The sequence below is a fragment of the Dipodomys merriami genome, unplaced genomic scaffold (assembly GCF_024711535.1).
Source record: "Dipodomys merriami isolate MVZ:Mamm:240054 unplaced genomic scaffold, mDipMer1.0.p SCAF_20, whole genome shotgun sequence".
NCBI lineage: Eukaryota > Metazoa > Chordata > Mammalia > Rodentia > Heteromyidae > Dipodomys > Dipodomys merriami.
Window position 1 is genome coordinate 14,650,495 of NW_027203382.1, and position 17,816 is coordinate 14,668,310.

Below are 17,816 nucleotides of genomic sequence, written 5' to 3' on the forward strand. Positions count from 1 at the left end.
CATTTCTTCTTTTTTTCAAATCTGGGTAAAAAAGATAATTTGCTTCCTTTCTATTCTTATTACTCTAAAATATTGCTTTAACAATCAGTTAGATCAATCCATCCTAACAGTGGAACATTAAGTCAATAGGAAAAGTATAGAATATGTGATTTCACATTTCAAGACCGTCTTTCATCTTTAAAACATAAATGAGAATAAAAAACAGTTAATAATTTTCTTAGACACAGGAATAAAGAGTAGAGAGGACACAGGAATAACCCGAGCCACATGAAAATCATGATTACACATAAGAGAAGAAAGAAATAGTTGATGTCAGCTATAATGTTATTATACTCTGGATTGGCTTGTTAGAATTGTTTTTAAAGATATAATACACAACCAACCAATTTACATGGTCCTGACATTAACCCAATAGATCGCAAACAAGGCCACACTAAAACTACCAGCACAAACATGTTCGTTGCAGTATTGTTTACCACAGCCAAGATATGGAATCAACTCAGATGCCCCACAGTGGATGAATGCATCAAGAAAATTTGGTATAAAGAATTCTACAAAGAATGATACCGTACCATTCATAAGGAAATGGAAAAACATAAACTTAAGAAACATAGGTTGCATAGTTTCCCTCATTTATTGTAACTAAATTGTGCCTATAACTCTACAAGTAAATACACTGGATGTTAGAAGAAAAAAAACAAATACACTTGGACACAATAATATACAGGACTCTAGATATTCACACAGTGATGCTCAAGGAGGATATTCCTATGAGAGGATCACAAAGGCTCAATAAATATATTGCATATGATCATATAGAATGATGTTTTTGGGAATAAACTCAAAAATGCAAACAAGAGATGTTTTTATTAATTTTTTTCTCTTTTGTTGATGATTTCATTTTTGTACCTTTTATCTTATATGAAAGTTTATCTGTTTGGGGGAGAAGAAAGAGAGAGCACAGAAATGATGGGATAAAGGGTGAACAAATGCAGTAGTAATAGACACTGTTAAAAATGAACTATGCAACTTGGGGGTGGGGTGGCTTGGAAAAAAAACTGGGAGAAAACAAGAGAAGAGGTGACACTGTTCAACAAGAAATATACTCATTACCTGACTTACGTAACTGTAACCCCTCCATACATCACCTTTACAATAACGGTAATATATATATATATATATATATATATATATATATATATAAAATAAAGAGTACTTGCACAAAAGCAAACAGAAAAGTTTTTACAAAGGCCAGTTCCATTTCTTCTTTTTATTTATTATTATTACCATTATTATGATTATTATTTTGGTTACTGAAGCTTGATTTTGGGGCCTGAGAAATCCCCCTTAGCTTTTTCACTCAAGGCTGATACTCTATCTCTTGGACCACAGCTCTACTTCTGGTGGTTTGGGTGGGTAATTGGAAATAAGAGTCTTGCAGACTTTCCTACTAATAAGTTATGTCTCCCAGACAGAAGTATGACCTCACAGAGAAAGCTCAAGAGAGAAGAGACAAGTAATAGACACATGGTCTTTTGACTTGGGAATGGTCACATAGTATTTGCTAAGGCTTGGGTATGCTGTTTCCCAGTGGTTCATGTGCTGGAGCTTGACCTCCAGAGTGGCAGTGTTGATGTAGTAGAAAGATAAAAATGGTGGCGTCTGGTGGAAAGTAGTGAAACTGTGGGTTCTAGCATCAATTATGGATTAAAGCTATCTTTCAAGAGTACATAAGGTTTGGTCAAAGTGTGTTCATTTCCTGCAGTTTCCTCCCTGATGCAAATATCCTTTTGCACATAACCTTACTGTTTGTCTGCCATATTGTAAGATAATCAAGATGCTAGAGAAATGCTGTTTGAACCTCCCATTGATTAGAATCAGGAGCCAAAGAAAGGATCCAGCACTAGGTATTTTGTTACAGCAATACAAAACAGATAGCGACAATCTTCCTCTATGTGTGTTCTATACTATCTCCCCTTAACCTTGAAGATATATTATAACTTGCCTATTTATTTCTGTATCACTCCTACAAAATCACAATTTCTTTTTTTAAAAGCTTTATTTTGAAAAGACTATAAAGCCGGGCGCCGGTGGCTCACGCCTGTAATCCTAGCTACTCAGGAGGCTGAGATCTGAGGATCGCGGTTCAAAGCCAGCCCGGGCAGGAGAGACCGTGAGACGCCTATCTCCAATAAACCACCAGAAAACCGGAAGTGGCGCTGTAGCTCAAGTGGTAGAGCGCTCGCCTTGAGCTGAAGAGCTGAGGGACAGCCTCCAGGCCCAGAGTTCAAGCCCCACGACCGACAAAAAAAAAAAAAAAAAGACTATAAAGTTACCAAAAAAAAACATGTAAGCAAATATACAGAGGAGTCCCATACATCCCATCTCTGCTTCCAGTGTTGACAACTTAAAAAAACAGGAACATGACTAGCCCTCTCTATCCCCTCTCTCTCTTCCCTGGCAGCCACTAACCTACTCTCCATCATTATAATTGTGTTGTGTTATTTCGAAAATGTAATGATGGAATCATCCAGTAATGTATCTTTTAAGACAGGTGTTTTTCACTCAGCCTACCCTCCTTGACCTTTGTTGTTGTTGCCCAAAAAACACTTCATTATTGGTCATGGCATTAGCATGTTCTTTATTCTATAGCATACATATATCATGCCCTGTTTAACCATTTACCACGGATATTTTGGCTATTTCCAGGATTTGATTATTACAAATAAAGTTGTTATGAATGTTCTCATGCAAGTTGTTGGGTGAAAAATAAATTTGCAAGATGTGTTTGAAGAGACAGCTAGCATCCTATTATTCACTACTTGTCCCCAATATTTTATAGAACACATTAACAGGTAATCAAAAACATCCGTCTAAGAAATAACCCATGAACTACAAAATGTACTTACGAAAAACAACTGGGAATTATCTAATGGGAAAAGCATAGTTAGATGGGAGGGCAACTCCAGCAAGGAGTCCTAAAAGATGTAGTGGTAATTTCAAAATTACAGCAGCAAGTACTGAGAATGGTAGAGCATTAGCCGGGCAAGTCAGTAGGAATTTCTTATACACTGATGCACTCTTTACAGTTAGAATGTCTCCAATTTTGCTTCAGATATTCATATTAGCATCTTCACAGTAGGGTTCTAGTTGGATTAAGAGGATAGTTGGATTAATATGGTATGATTACACTTTTTAGAAACTATTTGAGAGGTTTATTATTTTATCTGCGATGGGCTGACAGTGAAAGGATATTCTTTCCTAAAATAGTAGCAACACCAAACATCAGATGAAACACATGAACGGATGATTTTCATGAGAAAATACACAACCTATGAAGGACAGTATTCCACAGAATGAGGGGCCAACGACATGAAATCTTATAATCCCACACTATACTGCATTGAGAGCTTTTTGATAGTGGAATCAGGAGGGTCACTCACTCAAGAGAGGCTAAGTCTTTGAGTTAAGGCAAGAGCTGAAATTATGTCAGATTAAAATGAGCAAAGAAAAAATTTACTGGTCACTTTTTGAGAATGCTAAGAAATCATGCATCAATAAATGGGGCAAACTGGGCATTTCTCTTGACTTTCTTATGTATGGTGGAAATCAAACTGAAAAAAGAGCTACTCTACCTTTATAAAAGTATACGTGCTAATAAATAAAGCAGAAATTGAATTATTATATTACTTTTTTTGCAATTTATATGCAGTATGTGTATGTTTCAGTATCAGTAAAGTATCACTAATATTCCAAAATGATATGAAGCCAATAATCTTGCCCAGTTCCCCTAAATGAACTCAATCAAGTATTTAGAGTCTCAATTGACAATTAAGAAGTAAGACAGGGTAGATAATTTATCAAACAACTCCATCAAGTTCAGACTATTGAAAATTTTATAGTATGTGTGTGCATGTATGCACACACACAAAATCCAGTTTCCTCAACAAATAAGGAAAAATATACAAACTTACAGAATAAAAGGAGAATGATATCAACCCATCATAACATATGGTTTTATTTGAGTTCCTAAAACAATAAAAAGTTTAAGAAAATGAGACAGTTTAAATACCAGTTTTGCAAATCTAAGGACAATGAAGAGAATCTGGAGTGATTAACTTTTGTAGTTTTGTAGTTAAGAAAACAGTTTTGATCTTTTAGAAACTCCTACTGAGATAATAACAGATAAAATAATAATTCAGGGTAGAGGTAGGGAGCGGAAGTAGTTTGATGAAACAAATTGTCCATGATATCAAAGTTGCTGATGGTGGATATAAATGTTCATTCCACAATTATCTCCACTTTTTAATTTTTCCAGGATTTTTTGAAGTAAAAGGTATAAACAGACTAATTAGTATGTAATTGAATAACTAATAAGTTGAAGTTGTAGCTAAAGACTCAGAGGTCATGGTGCATTTCTCCAAATGAAAACTATTTCTCAGATATGTAGATATCAGAAAATGACAGTTTATAATATTACTGAAGACAGTGACTTGTAGGATTCCCTTAGTGAATGACTATGTTTTGTTTTTTTCCTAACAAAGCAATAGTTTCTGAGTAAGGCTAAACATTTAATCCTGAAAATAGATCAGTGAATATAAAGTAGTTGGCTTCCTTGGTTGAAGCATTAAAAAATACAAAAGGCAACAAAAAGTGGAACTACAGATATGGTTGTCAGTGCTCTTCTGTTTTCTTAAATATAAAATAGAAAGGTCTAATAGAGACTATATCTGCTATGGAAGATCATCCTTGCAAATACAAACCATATAATGTAATTTGCCATTTCTTCTTTTCCTGTTTACAAAGTATATTCTATTCAAACTCTACTTATTCCACAGTAGGAGAGACTTTGTAAGTAGCTTGTCCAAAAGTTATTTTTGTGGGGGTTTTTTCAAGTCTTTTTTCTTTCTTTGAATCTTATCCATCCCAAAGGGCATGATCAAGCCCAACATATATAGTTTGTCATGGGCCTGAACTCTGGGCCTGGGCGCTGTCCCTCAGCTCCTTCAGCTCAAGGCTAGTGCCCTACCACTTGAGCCACAGTGCCACTTCTGGCTTTTTCTGCTTATGTGGTGCTGAGGAATCAAACCCAGAGCCTAGTGCATGCATGACAAGCATGCTACCAATGAACCATCTTCCCAGTCCAAATATAGTTTCTAAAAGAATGTTTTATCTGTAGTTAAAAAAAATCTCACGGTTTCAAGTTCAAAGTTTTAGAAATAACCAACCTTCATGAAATGAGTTAACAGATTTTTAATCTATGCAAATTTAAACCCTGCCAAATAATTTTATAAGTAATTATTTTGTCTGTAACATTGCCATATTTGCATTATTATAAAAATATCATCATGCATCCTAATGTGCACTTTCATTAAAGGTCTGAAAAGGCCATGGAGCATATTTAGAGCATGATGTGTGCTTTGGGAGCAGAATCAGCTATGGAGAAACAAGGCTAGTGAGCATCTTTGTTGCTGGTATAGTTCTGAAATTATTTACAAGGATATATTGCAGAAGTTGCAACTGAACTTTTCAAAATATTTATCACCATAGTTAGGACTTTCATTAGAGTATCTTTTTGATACAATAGTGTTTATTTCAGCCATTTTTAAAGCTGCTATCCCAGGATTATAAAGCAATATTATAATATCTTCCTGTCAACAATATTACAAACATTCATCTCTAGAAGAATGTTGTGAAGAAATTATACTCCCATGATAATCCAAATATTTAAGTAACTGATGGAACTTCAGAGCTGGACACCGGTGGCTCACGCCTGTAATCTTAGCTACTTAGGAGATCTAAGGATCATGGTTCAAAGAAAGCCTGGGCAGGAAAGTCTGTGAGACTCTTATCTAGAAATTAACCACCAGAAAACTGGACTTGGCACTGTGGCTCAAGTGGTAGGGCTCTTGCCTTGAGCTGAAGAGCTCAGGGTCAGCACCTAGGCCCAGAGTTCATGCCCCATGACCGACAACAACAACAAAAAGAACTTCAAAGGATTTTTTTATGAGAGAGTATTTTGACTACTGAAAGCAAAATATTATTCTTTGAAATGTAGCCAGTCTCAGAAGACTATATTTTTAAGAATTCAACTAAGTGACATTATTTACTATAGCTAAGATATGGAACCAACCCAGATGCCCCTCAGTAGATGAAGGGATCAAGAAAATGTGGTATATATACACAATGGAATTCTATGCCTCCATCAGAAAGAATGACATTGCCCCATTTGTTAGGAAATGGAAAGGCTTGGAAAAAATTATATTAAGTGAAGTAAACCAGGCCCAAAGAAACATAGGTCCCATGGTTTCCCTTATTTGCAATATCTAGTATATGTATGAGTCAAGCAGAAAAGGTCAGACAAGGTGATGTTAGGAAAATGAACCCTAAGATATGTATTTAAATGTTTTTTCTTTCATGCATTTGTTTCTAATGCATTTATAAGATTATTTCTTTGTTGCTTTGTATGTCCCTCCCCCACAGTATAATCCCTGCTTTCACTGTATTTGATGTCAGTATAATTTGTGGAGGGGAAGGGAAAAAGCAAGTCGTTTAAATAAGGATAAGGATACAGGTGGACCTGTTGCAACAATGAGAAGTACAAGCTGTCATGTCGAAACGAACTTTACAACTTTGGTGGGGGGTGGGAGGATTGGGTGGAGGGGTGGGAGGAGGCTGGAAAGGGATGGGAAGGGATGGGAAGGGGAAACAAAGGAGAAGGCTACAATGCTTCATAAGAAATGTACTCATTATCTTGCCCAGGTAATTGTAACCCCTCTGTACAGTATTTTCACAATAAAAATAAATAAATAAATAAATAAATAAAAAGAATTCAGCTAAGTGAATGTTGAAGTACACTCCTTCTTTAGTCATTGATGATTGTAGTTGTGCTCCATGGTAGCTGGTATGGGACACAAATGACAATATAGGAGAAGGGGAGAATGTAGTCAAAAATCTAATGCATATCCTACAACATTAAGAAGGGTAAGGGCAGAGTGGAGAGGGGAGGGATGAATTAGAAGGTGAAAGGGGTGACATTGATCAAGCTGTATTGTATCATAAACTGCTATGTTAAATGGTAACGCTTTTGTACAACTAAAGATAATTTTTTAATAAAAAAATAATTAAGGTATATTTCAAATTCTCCACATTTTTAGCTACTGTTTCACATTGCAAATGCTTAAGAGCCACACATAGTTAGTGGTTACCATGTTGGTCAGTGTAGATATTAAACATGTTCATCAACACAGAACGTTCTACCAATGTTGATCCACATTTGGGAGATCACTAGTGATGAGTGAAAAAATTTCAACTGTGTAATACACACACACACACACACACACACACACACACACACACACACACACACACACACACATACACACACACCTTTTTTTCTTTTTTTTTTTTTTGTCAGTCATGGGGCTTGAACTCAGGGCCTGTGAGCTGTCTTGAAGTTTTTTCACATAAAAGCTGGTACACTACCACTTTGAACTACAGTACTACTTCTGGTTTTCTGGTGATGGACTTTCCTGCTTGGGTGGGCTTTGAATGAACCACAGTCCTTAGATCTCAGCCTCCAGAGTAGCTTGGTTCTCAGGGGTGGGCCACCCACACCTGGTCAAACACACATTTCTATGAACTCATTTTCCCTATGTAATAAAATCTTGTATTTTTCACATTCCAATGACTTTTCTGGAAAATCTGTATTCTAATACAATTTGTTGAAGTTACACCATAAGAATTGCACTGTAGATTTCCTTTGCCTAGTGTGAGAATAAATTTTTAACTTTTTCCACCTCTTCAAGGGAGAGAAATAAACATCATTTGGGCTTACCTTCAATTAGTGTGTTTTTTACATTATACATATCTATTTTAGCCTGATATAAATTGTACACACTGTAATCCCAGCACTCAGGAGGGTGTAGCAGGAAGATTATGAATTTGAACAGTGAAGAACATATGGTGAAATCTTCCCTCAAAAAAAATCTTGTTCTAATCCTTCAATTTCTCCAACTCTACCCTTTGCCACAAATAATGTCCTATTTTAGGTGGCAGCACTTGAGGCCCCAAACTTCAGACTTAGAAAGTGCGTCACTAGCATAAAATACTAATTTTCCGAAGGAAAGAAGGAAGGAAGGAAGAAGGGAGGGAGGGAGGGAGGGAAGGAAGGGAGGAAGGAAGGAAGGAAGGAAGGAAGGAAGGAAGGAAGGAAGGAGGGAAGGGAGGGAGGGAGGGAGGGAGGGAAGGGAGGGAGGGAGGGAGGGAGGGAGGGAGGGAAGGAGGGAGGGAGAGAGGAAAGAAAGAAAGAAAAAGGAAAGAATGAAGAGGAGAACAGAAGAAAAGGGAGGAAGGGATGAGGAAGAAGAAAGAGGATTTGAGAGGAATGAAGAAAAGAAGGGAAGGGAAGAGAGGGGAAGGAGAAGAGGGGAGAAAATAACACATTAAACTCCCAATGCGTTATTCAAATAGACTGCTAAATCTTGGTAATCCTTTCAGGATTCTTTGGTGGGGTTAAATACATAAGCTCATTTCTGTTCACTTCCTCACTACTCAAGCAAGCCTGAAGCCAAATAAATTGCTATTGATATTTACTAATGAAATTGTTTACTTTTAAAGCATTTTTTCATTGTTAAGATATAAAAATGTTTTGTTTCACTTAAGAAACTACTCCTGGCACAAAGTTTCTGAACTATGTTTTTGTCAGATACTAATGGGCCTTGGAAAAGTTTGCAACTCTCAATTCATTAAGACTTTGAGTAGCTGTTTTGTACCTAAGAATGAAAACTTGGCGAGACTGGAACTAAACACATAATTTTATGAAATATGATGAAAACATAAAGGTTTTGTTATGACGCATGTAACAATCAAGGCCTGTTTCTTTTTAGTAAGCTCCTAAAAAAGTACCTCCTGTATAATTATTAAATAAAAACACTCACTTATTCAGTACTCAGCTAGCTTTTAAACTCTGAATAAGAGAAGTACACAGTGAGAGAGGTACTTACATGGTTTCCTTGGATACTGGATGATGCCATTCAGGTCTATGTTTTTATCTGAAAGTGGTGCCCTGCAGAGAAATGAGGCTTGGTGAGTGGCTGTTTATACATAGTAAGTAAATAGGAACTTTGTTTATTTTACAAAGCATTTTTTATTTTGACCCAGATTTCTTTTTCTCATCACACCCATCTCTAGTAAACAAGCAATAATACATTAGAGCAGGTACTTTGACCAACTCTTTTTAACTCCACTTAATCATAATTATTAAGGCAGAATCTCAGGATGCTTTAACTGAGTTTCTGCTCAGGCTGGTGTGTATGTGTGTGTGTGTGTGTGTGTGTGTGTGTGTGTGTGTGTGCGCGCGCGCACACGCACGTGTATGTCTATTGCATTTGATTATTAATGAATACTGCCTGCCTATACTCCAAAAAGAATGTTTTTCAAAACATCAATATAGAAATTAATCTTGAAAATTCACATAAATGATAAATATCCTTACCTTAGCCACTGATCCATGGAACCCTAACTTCTGGATATCAAGGGTTTCCACAAACATGAGCTGCCATTTTAAGTGTTGCACAGGCTCGCTAGATTCCAGTCATTTAAGCACCGTGAGCATACCAGCATTGACACTCAGTCTCTCTGAACTACATGCTTTCTAATTTTGGTACCATGATTAATCCCTCCTGTGTGATAAGTTTTAACCTTCTAATATTTCTTTGGATTGAAAAGAGCAAATGAGCTACAGTGAAGAATGGCAAGCAACTTTTATGCTTAACACAATTTAATAATGTGAAATGAAGTAAGTGTGTGCTATGTTTCCATTAAAAAGTTTCCAGCCACAATTAATTGAACAAAAACTTGTCTTGTTCCAAGATTATTCTTGGAAATGTAATTTTAATGCCTGTGTGAAATGAGGAAAACTTACTTTTTTTCCTACCATATGAAAGCAATTTCTTTTTTTTTAGGAATGATTTTTGGATAGACTTCCGATTGGATATTTTCCATTGGAACTAGCAGAGTACGGCTTGGGGGAGGGGAGAGAGTAACTCTGTGTTCTTTTGCCAGCACTGACAAAGGTCTGTTTGTCAATGATACCTTTATAGCTAAATTTACTCCAGAGTGACATGAACAGGTGCACCTCGGCCTGCCAGACACTTGTGCAGAGGGATCACGCATCTCACGGCTTGACGATCAAGGGGCAAAGCCTCGGTCTTCATAGAAAAGGAGAGGAGGCAAACGCAGCCCAAACTGGGGGGTTTCTCTTCAAAGCCAGCTGGTCTGGCTTTATTCTACAGGAATTTTTTTACCTGTCAGAATTTGGACAACAAAGCCCTCAGCAGGTGCTGAGAGGTGTACAACTTCCTGGAGAAGCAGAAAGGCACTGGTGAGTTTCAATTGCCAAAATTTATATTTTTTTGTAATTTCTAAAAGTTGAATTTGTTATCTTGGATGAGGAACTATGTTACCTAAACTCAAAAAGCTGATGCGACCATTGGAATCAGAGCCAACTAACTCAATAGCAAGTTTGCCTGTCGTACAAAGTAGAGTTGTTACAACTGATACTCTTTAGGTTTTCAAAAAAGTAATTTTATGAAGTAGTAGTTTCTATTTTTAATATTGATCTCTTTCATCACTGTCTTTGCTATTGTAGTGATTAGTGTCAATTATTCATATTTTATACTACAGTAAATAAATAGTAGTTTAGTCTCTTTTAAATCTAATTCTGTCATAAGTTTTCTGAATAAAATAGTGGTTCAAGCCTCTAGAACATAAATGTAAAATGATGCATGCTCTTTAAAATAATTCTATACACTGTTTTCAAATGTGCATTAGTTATAGGAATATGATTAAAGAGAATATGAAATTAAGTTTAATTTAATGTATTTTTAAAGCAATTGCACAAAATGCTTAATAATTAAAAGTAGCAACATTTTCTCTCTACAAAGAGTTTTTAGAGTAAAATCTTCAGAATAACCAACCAAGAGAGTACTAAAACATGTTTTTACATCATTGATTTCCAAAATTAGCATATTTATATATTTGGTATTTTTTTATTTTGTGAATTCAAAAGTTTAAGCAGAAATATTTTTTTCAGAATAGTATTTTAATTAATGCAAAGGATGGAAAAATGAGACCACATGTCAAGACATATTTTTAAAAAGTGATTCTATTTCAAGGACTCATTCTTTTAACTATGCTTCACAGCATTTCTCTACAAATTGTTGTATTATAGCAAATTGAAAACATTTATTTAAGCAAGTAAGCAACTCAAAGCTAGAGACTATACATAGTAAACATATGAAACCATTTTCATCAGCAAATTCCATATTCACAAGCAACATGGGCTAATGAATGTAAAAGACAAAACAGCATACATTGATCAAGAATGCTATAAATTATTATGCATTAAAATCAATTTTCTGGGCTGTGGAGGGTGGCACTGATGCTTAAGAAGAGAAAAACTCATACGAATATAAATGAACAAGATGATAGGCAATTGTTTAATTTTGATGCCATAATGTCTAATATTCATATTTACCACATTTGTATAGTAGAATATATAAGATCTAACTTCTGTTAATATGTAAAATTATTTGTAAATCAGGAATGCCACATAGTTATAATTTAAGGTGGATTAATTACTGTTTAAAACCATAAAATATTTGTGGTTTAAATAATTACCAGAAATTTCACACTAAATCAAAAAACCCTAATATTTTAAATATACAGTCTTATCTACAAACACTTTTGTAAACCCATATTTCAGAATTAAAACTTAAATATTCTTTTTTTTAATAAATGACTACATGTAGACTGCATGTCAGATAATTAAAGGATATATTATTTCAATTGCTATTCTTGTATGATGTTTTTCATGCTTGATTATTAAATCTAACACTGAATTAGCCATAGCTAATGTATTCTAAACTCTTGATAATATTTTATAGTCTTTTAAATGCCTTATTGTTAAATAATCACAGCACTTGCTTTTAAAGATAGCTAATTACCTAAAAAAACCCTAAACAACATATATTCATAGATCAACTTCAGAATTATATTTGTTTTTGTCTGCATTAATATTGGCTGTAATTAACATATTTTGGTCATTAACACCAAATATAAGTAATACAAAAGCTTCTACCAAACTATAGTTTATGACTCTTTCATTTAAGTAGAAAAGAGCTATCAGAAACAATATGATAGTCCAAATATTCAAAAAGATTAAAATTTGTCATTTAACTGTCATGAGTTGTATTCCTATTCTAAAATTCCATGAATTATTTTCTCTTATGAAGAGCCATAAATCCTTGCTCAACACACAGCTATATGTTTGTCCTTTCAACACTGAAATATCTGTGCCACAAAATATCTATACCGATTCTTTTAGTGTATCAGCATGACTCCCTTCAAAAAGTCTTCATAATTAAATTTGATTTAAAATAACAGTAACCCATACCTGCCCTAAAAAATTAACTTCAAAAACCTATATATTTTCAGTTTTATTTGCAATACAACTTCATATCTTAAAATAACTTACTTTTAGTGGAGGAAAATTAATAATTATCCTGCTTCTTCAGAAAGGCAGTAAAAAAATTTGTATGTCTTTTGTACATTCATAAGGAAAGTTCTCCATTCTTCTAGCAATTAATTTCAATAAATTATACTATCATTGCCCGTCCATTTCATTTCAGTGCAAGAGGGTTTCCATGTAAAATTGTTTATTTGTAAGTATTTAGTGAAACAAAATCTGTTGGCAGGTTTATCTCCATCTCCTTAGTGACCAGACATCTGAGTGACAGCAGTCAACTGTTCATGGGCCAAATGTAACCCAGTAAAGATAAAAATTACATATTACTCATCCTTGTTGATAATACCTGGTGCCAGGAGGTTTTCAAATTGGAATAACTAGACTGTAGACAAGAGGAAGCAAAAAAGGAATCATTTCTACTGCTCTTTTGTCATCAACTTTTCTCTTTTTCCTTTCCTATTTATCCCTTCCTCTTCATGTCCATACATACCTTATGCCTGTCTACAGTTAATTTCTTCAAAGAAACTTCCAGAAGTATGTGCTATGTCTGTGTCCATAAAAGTACTGAGCACACAGGTAATCATGCCCACACATGCCCTTTAGTTGCCTGTTCTTCTGAGCTTATGAAATATGAAAGAGTCATGGGAAGGAGGCTTTGAAGCTTTTAACTTCTCCATTTAAAGAAACTGCAACTGAAGAACAAAAATGAAATTCTGCCCAGGTCACTGATGTGGATACGTCAGTACAGTCTGGGGTCTGTCTCTCAATGTCCTATTCAGTACTTTTTTAGACTTAAAACATGTGGCTAAACAATGACTTTTTAAAAATCATATTAAATTTCTTTCAGAATCCTTTCCAGTCACCAGTCAATACCTTCTTACAGAAATGTACGTTTTATCCCAGCATCTTAAAAATATACATTTTATCAGAGCATATTAATATATACTTGAAATATACAAATATATACTTTTTATATAATTAAAAAGACCACAAAACAAAACATCTATGCCATAAACCGATTTTAGATCTTCCTTATTTCAGTGAATTTCTTAACAAAAACAATTACAAAAAATATGTAAAATAATGGAATAAAGATAATCATAATAGCAATACAGATATTTAGAAGATGAAGTTAGAAATCAAAATTTAAATTGGAATAACAAAACGCTGAAACAAGGACAGAAGTTGACCCATTGCAACAATGTACTCACAGGACACTATGTTGGAAATGAACTTTACAACTTTGGGGGAGGAGAGGAATGGGGGAAGTGGGAAAGGGAAGGGATAGTAGGAGAACACCAAAGGAGGGGGTAACAATGCTCGATAGGAAATGGACTCATTGCCTTACTCATGTAACTGTAACCCCTCTGTACAGCATCTTTACAAGAAAATATAAAAAAATTAAATTGCATTTCTGTGAAGCACCAGATAATAATTAAAAATATAAAGCATACCAAAACATAAGCATATGTATAGGATGTAATAGTTCATATAAATGGCTCAACAACTGAGAATCGTGTGTGTGTGTGTGTGTGTGTGTGTGTGTGTGTATGAATCAACAAATTTCACTGGATCTCAAGGCTTATCAGTACATGTGTCCTAACCAGCTCAGAAATTCTACCATTCAAAAATTCTACATTAATATAAGCAACTGATAATAATAAAATGATTATTAATTATACTATTTTATAATTATACTATATGTTGATAATACTGCACAATATACTGGCTCAGTTTGAACTATGAAGATAACTATTTTAGGAAAATGTTTGTCTTCTTGTCCTCCAAGAAAGAAATGTATTACATAAAACTACCACATTTTGACTTTAAGAGAATTTGTTGCATCCTTAGGCTTTCAAGCAGTTACATGACATGAGTAGAATTTTAATACCTAGATGTGGAAGTTAATTTTTAAAGAGGGAGGGCAAAAGCTTAAAAAACTGATATAGAATATAGAAAGAATTGTGACCAGCGTTTTCCTGACAACAATGAACTAAAATAATCAACAGTTCTATGACTAACAACATCATTCAACAAATAAATTATACACCTAAATTACAAATGTATTTGCTTATTCCATTATATTTAGTTCAAATCAACATTACACTTTAATCAGCAAACCATTTAACAATATGCAATAGCATCATGCAAATCAATTGTGAGCAAAATAATCAGTAAATAATATCAATTTCTAACTATTGTAAAAAATAGAGGTGTCAAAGGAAATGATGCAAACACATAAGTTTCTCGTAAGTTCACTCAGTGCCCAGGATCTAACAAGAACATATCCCTTGTCTACTTCTAAAGGATTGTAAAAATTTTCTCTTTGGACCTGAAGAATCCTAATTCAGAAGGTAACAGAGTAGAAATAGGAAGGTCTAAGCTTCAGTCTCTGTTTCACTGCTAAGTAATATTGTGATCAATAGCAACCCCCACCCACCCACCCACCCAAGCCGGGCACTGATGACTTATGTTTGTAATCCTAGATACTCAGGAGGCAGAGATCTGAGAATCACAGTTCAAAGCTAGCCTGGGCAAGAAAGTCTTTGAGACTCTTATCTCCAATTAACCCCCAAAAAACTGAAAGGGCACTGTGGCTCAAGTGGTAGAGCTCTCTCCTAGAGCTGAAAAGCTGAGGGACAGTGCCCAGGCCCAGAGTTTAAACCACACGACCAACCAAAAAAACCACTTTGATTTCTTCCCTGTTGTCACTGTTTTTGATTTCTGTACACTTTGTCTTGTACATGAGTTTATCTAATTTGGGGAACGGAAGAGGAATAACAGAAACTGTGGGACAAAGGGTGAACCAATACAACAGTGAAATTCACTAAACACTGTGTTGGAAATAAACTTTACAACTTGGCAGGGAAGAGAAGTGGAGGGGGGGATGGGAGAAAAGGAGGGAGGGGTAACACTGTTCAAAAATATATACTCATTATGTTACTCTAACCCCTCTGTATATCACCTTTACAATAAATTTTTAAAAACTATAAAAACATTGTTATCTAAGAATACAATACTTTCCTTTGTTCATGTTAGGAAATCCCAACAAGATATCTGATGGTCATTGGTTGGTTCCTACAGCTTGCTCCCTCCTCTCTCTGTTCATGAGCAGCTTACAACATAGGCATTATGAATTATTAAAACTGACACCAGTGTCCAGTTCAGGAAGTTAGTGGGAAAATTTTAATCACTGCAGAATACTACTGACCAGAAGGCCATAGGTTTTTGTATTCTAAAGAAAATTAACAGTCTTACTCTTAAACTTTTTATTATCACATATAGCATTGAATTTTCCAGTATCTACTATGAGGCTGAGGTGACCAAAGTAATATTTTTAATATTCTTTTTTTATTGTGAAAATACTGTAGAAAGGGGTTACAATTACATGGGCAAGGTAATGAGTGCATTTCTTATCAAGCATTGTTGCCTCCTCTTTGTTTCCCCTTCCCATCCCTTCCCATCTCCTCCCACCTTCCACATCCCTCTCCTCCCCCCGACCCCCATATTTTTAATATTCTAAAACTAAAGGACAAGGATTTTAAGTTTAAAGATATTTACAACAAAAATTTCTGTAAGCCATCATGCCAATATGTTTTGTTTTCATCAGAAAAATTTGTGATAATGAACAGGAATGTCAACAAACCCCTATTTTGAAGCATTAAGAAAGTCTGGATTTGAGCTAGGTTAATGACAGCATTGGGAGTGGAGAGAGGTTGAAGAGCTGGGGCCAATATGTTGCCAAAGATGGTAATATTGTAAAGGCTCATGATGGTGGCTCAACAGATGTAATTACTAAGGTTACAAACAACATTTGCAGTCATTGAAAGTCTACTGTGAAGCACATTATTCAGGTAATCATGATCACTGCTAGTCCAATTTAAAGGAGTTTATGCTCATAAGCAGGTGCCATCACCAAAGCATGACACTTCTGTGTCAATTGTTGCATCAACACACTTTGCAGGTTTTGCTGAGATACTAAGATCCATTCAGATAAGATAAACTGTAAAAAAGTTAACCAAATTCAGTCCTCATATTGCTTACTCGATTTTCTAGTTGAGCAGTATTTTTTTCTCTGTTAGTGAGTTTATTTGTGAATCAGTGAGTTTATTTTTTTAATTTTTAGTGTGTATATTTCCCTTACATATAGTTGAACTAAAGTAGGCAATAAAAGATTCATATCTTTTTCAATTCTTACTATTTTTATTAGGATCAATTGAGAAAACAAGAATGAATAAAGAGAGGAGGAAAAGTTATCCCATTTGACAGACTTTGTGAGTCTTAGGATTACCTATGCAATAACACAATGACATATAACAAATGGATGAGAAATACCGGAGAAGCCTTTTTACATAGATTCCTGAGAGATTGGCTCTGTGTTGAGTTCAGTGTTGAGCCTTAGGTTCTATGGAACAATAAACCTAGCACTTTATAATTCCAGATCCTTTAGACCAAAGAGAGCAGATGGATACAGCTATAAACATTTTGTCAGTTTTATTTATTGTCTCGTATAATTAAGAACTGAGATGCTCAGATAATTCATTCATCTTAGGTATTCTTTTTGATTGGCAAAACTCATTTTCATTCATTTAAGGCACTAAATAATGCCATTTGGAATATAATAAAATGGTTTAAACTGATTGTTGAGAAAAGCCATTTCTTGAAAAATACACAAACAAGGCTTTTATGAGTACTGTGTACACACATGCACATTCACCACTGATCTGGAGTCTTTAAGAGGTTACAGCTTAGTGATAATGTGAGGTAATTCTCCTGCAGGGCATAGACTATAGCTAAGTCAGGGTGAGGTGAAAATGTGGGGCTAGATGAACATAATACTAGAAAAACAGTAACAAAAACTATATTCCTCATAAGTTCATCACCATTGTAATAAAAGAGTAATTATGATGATTAATAACCAAAATTATCAGAGAATTTTCTCTGAGCTTTTTTTCTAAACCAAGGACAATATACGACAATATATTATATGGCCTATATTATCCTTTGTTTAGAAAAAAAGCTCATTTGATAGGGGTTTTACATTTTATGTTTTCAATAAATAGAACAATATTACTAATAGTAGTTTAAAGTTCTAAAATAGAAAATCTCATTTTTCAAAGCAAAGTGACAAAGCTAGATGTTAATCATGTGTGTGTGTGTGCGTGTGTGTGTGTGTGCACGTGTGTGTATGCCTATGTGCCTGTATGTGTATCTTGGGGTGTGTGTCTGCTTTTAGTGAGTTTCCAACTGATAAGGAATCTACAATTGAAAATGAAGATAGGAAGCA

The 17,816-nt window shown here is 34.8% G+C and overlaps 1 protein-coding gene and 1 long non-coding RNA gene across 2 annotated transcripts in view; one reads left to right on the forward strand and one right to left on the reverse strand.

The window, feature by feature from the left end:
- The window catches only part of LOC138832903 (uncharacterized), a 126,501-nt gene extending 116,944 nt beyond the window's left edge, over positions 1-9,557 (reverse strand). The window contains exons 1-2 of the long non-coding RNA XR_011373738.1: positions 9,497-9,557; positions 9,006-9,067 (exon numbers count right to left, since the gene is read on the reverse strand). This is a non-coding gene — a long non-coding RNA (uncharacterized lncRNA). The remainder of the gene's footprint in view (positions 1-9,005; positions 9,068-9,496) is intronic.
- Positions 9,558-10,251: 694 nt separating this feature from the next.
- Positions 10,252-17,816, forward strand: part of Mef2c (myocyte enhancer factor 2C) — a 185,911-nt gene continuing 178,346 nt past the window's right edge. Inside the window, exon 1 of the mRNA XM_070031119.1 lies at positions 10,252-10,384. The gene's annotated coding sequence lies outside the window, so the exon portion shown is untranslated. The remainder of the gene's footprint in view (positions 10,385-17,816) is intronic.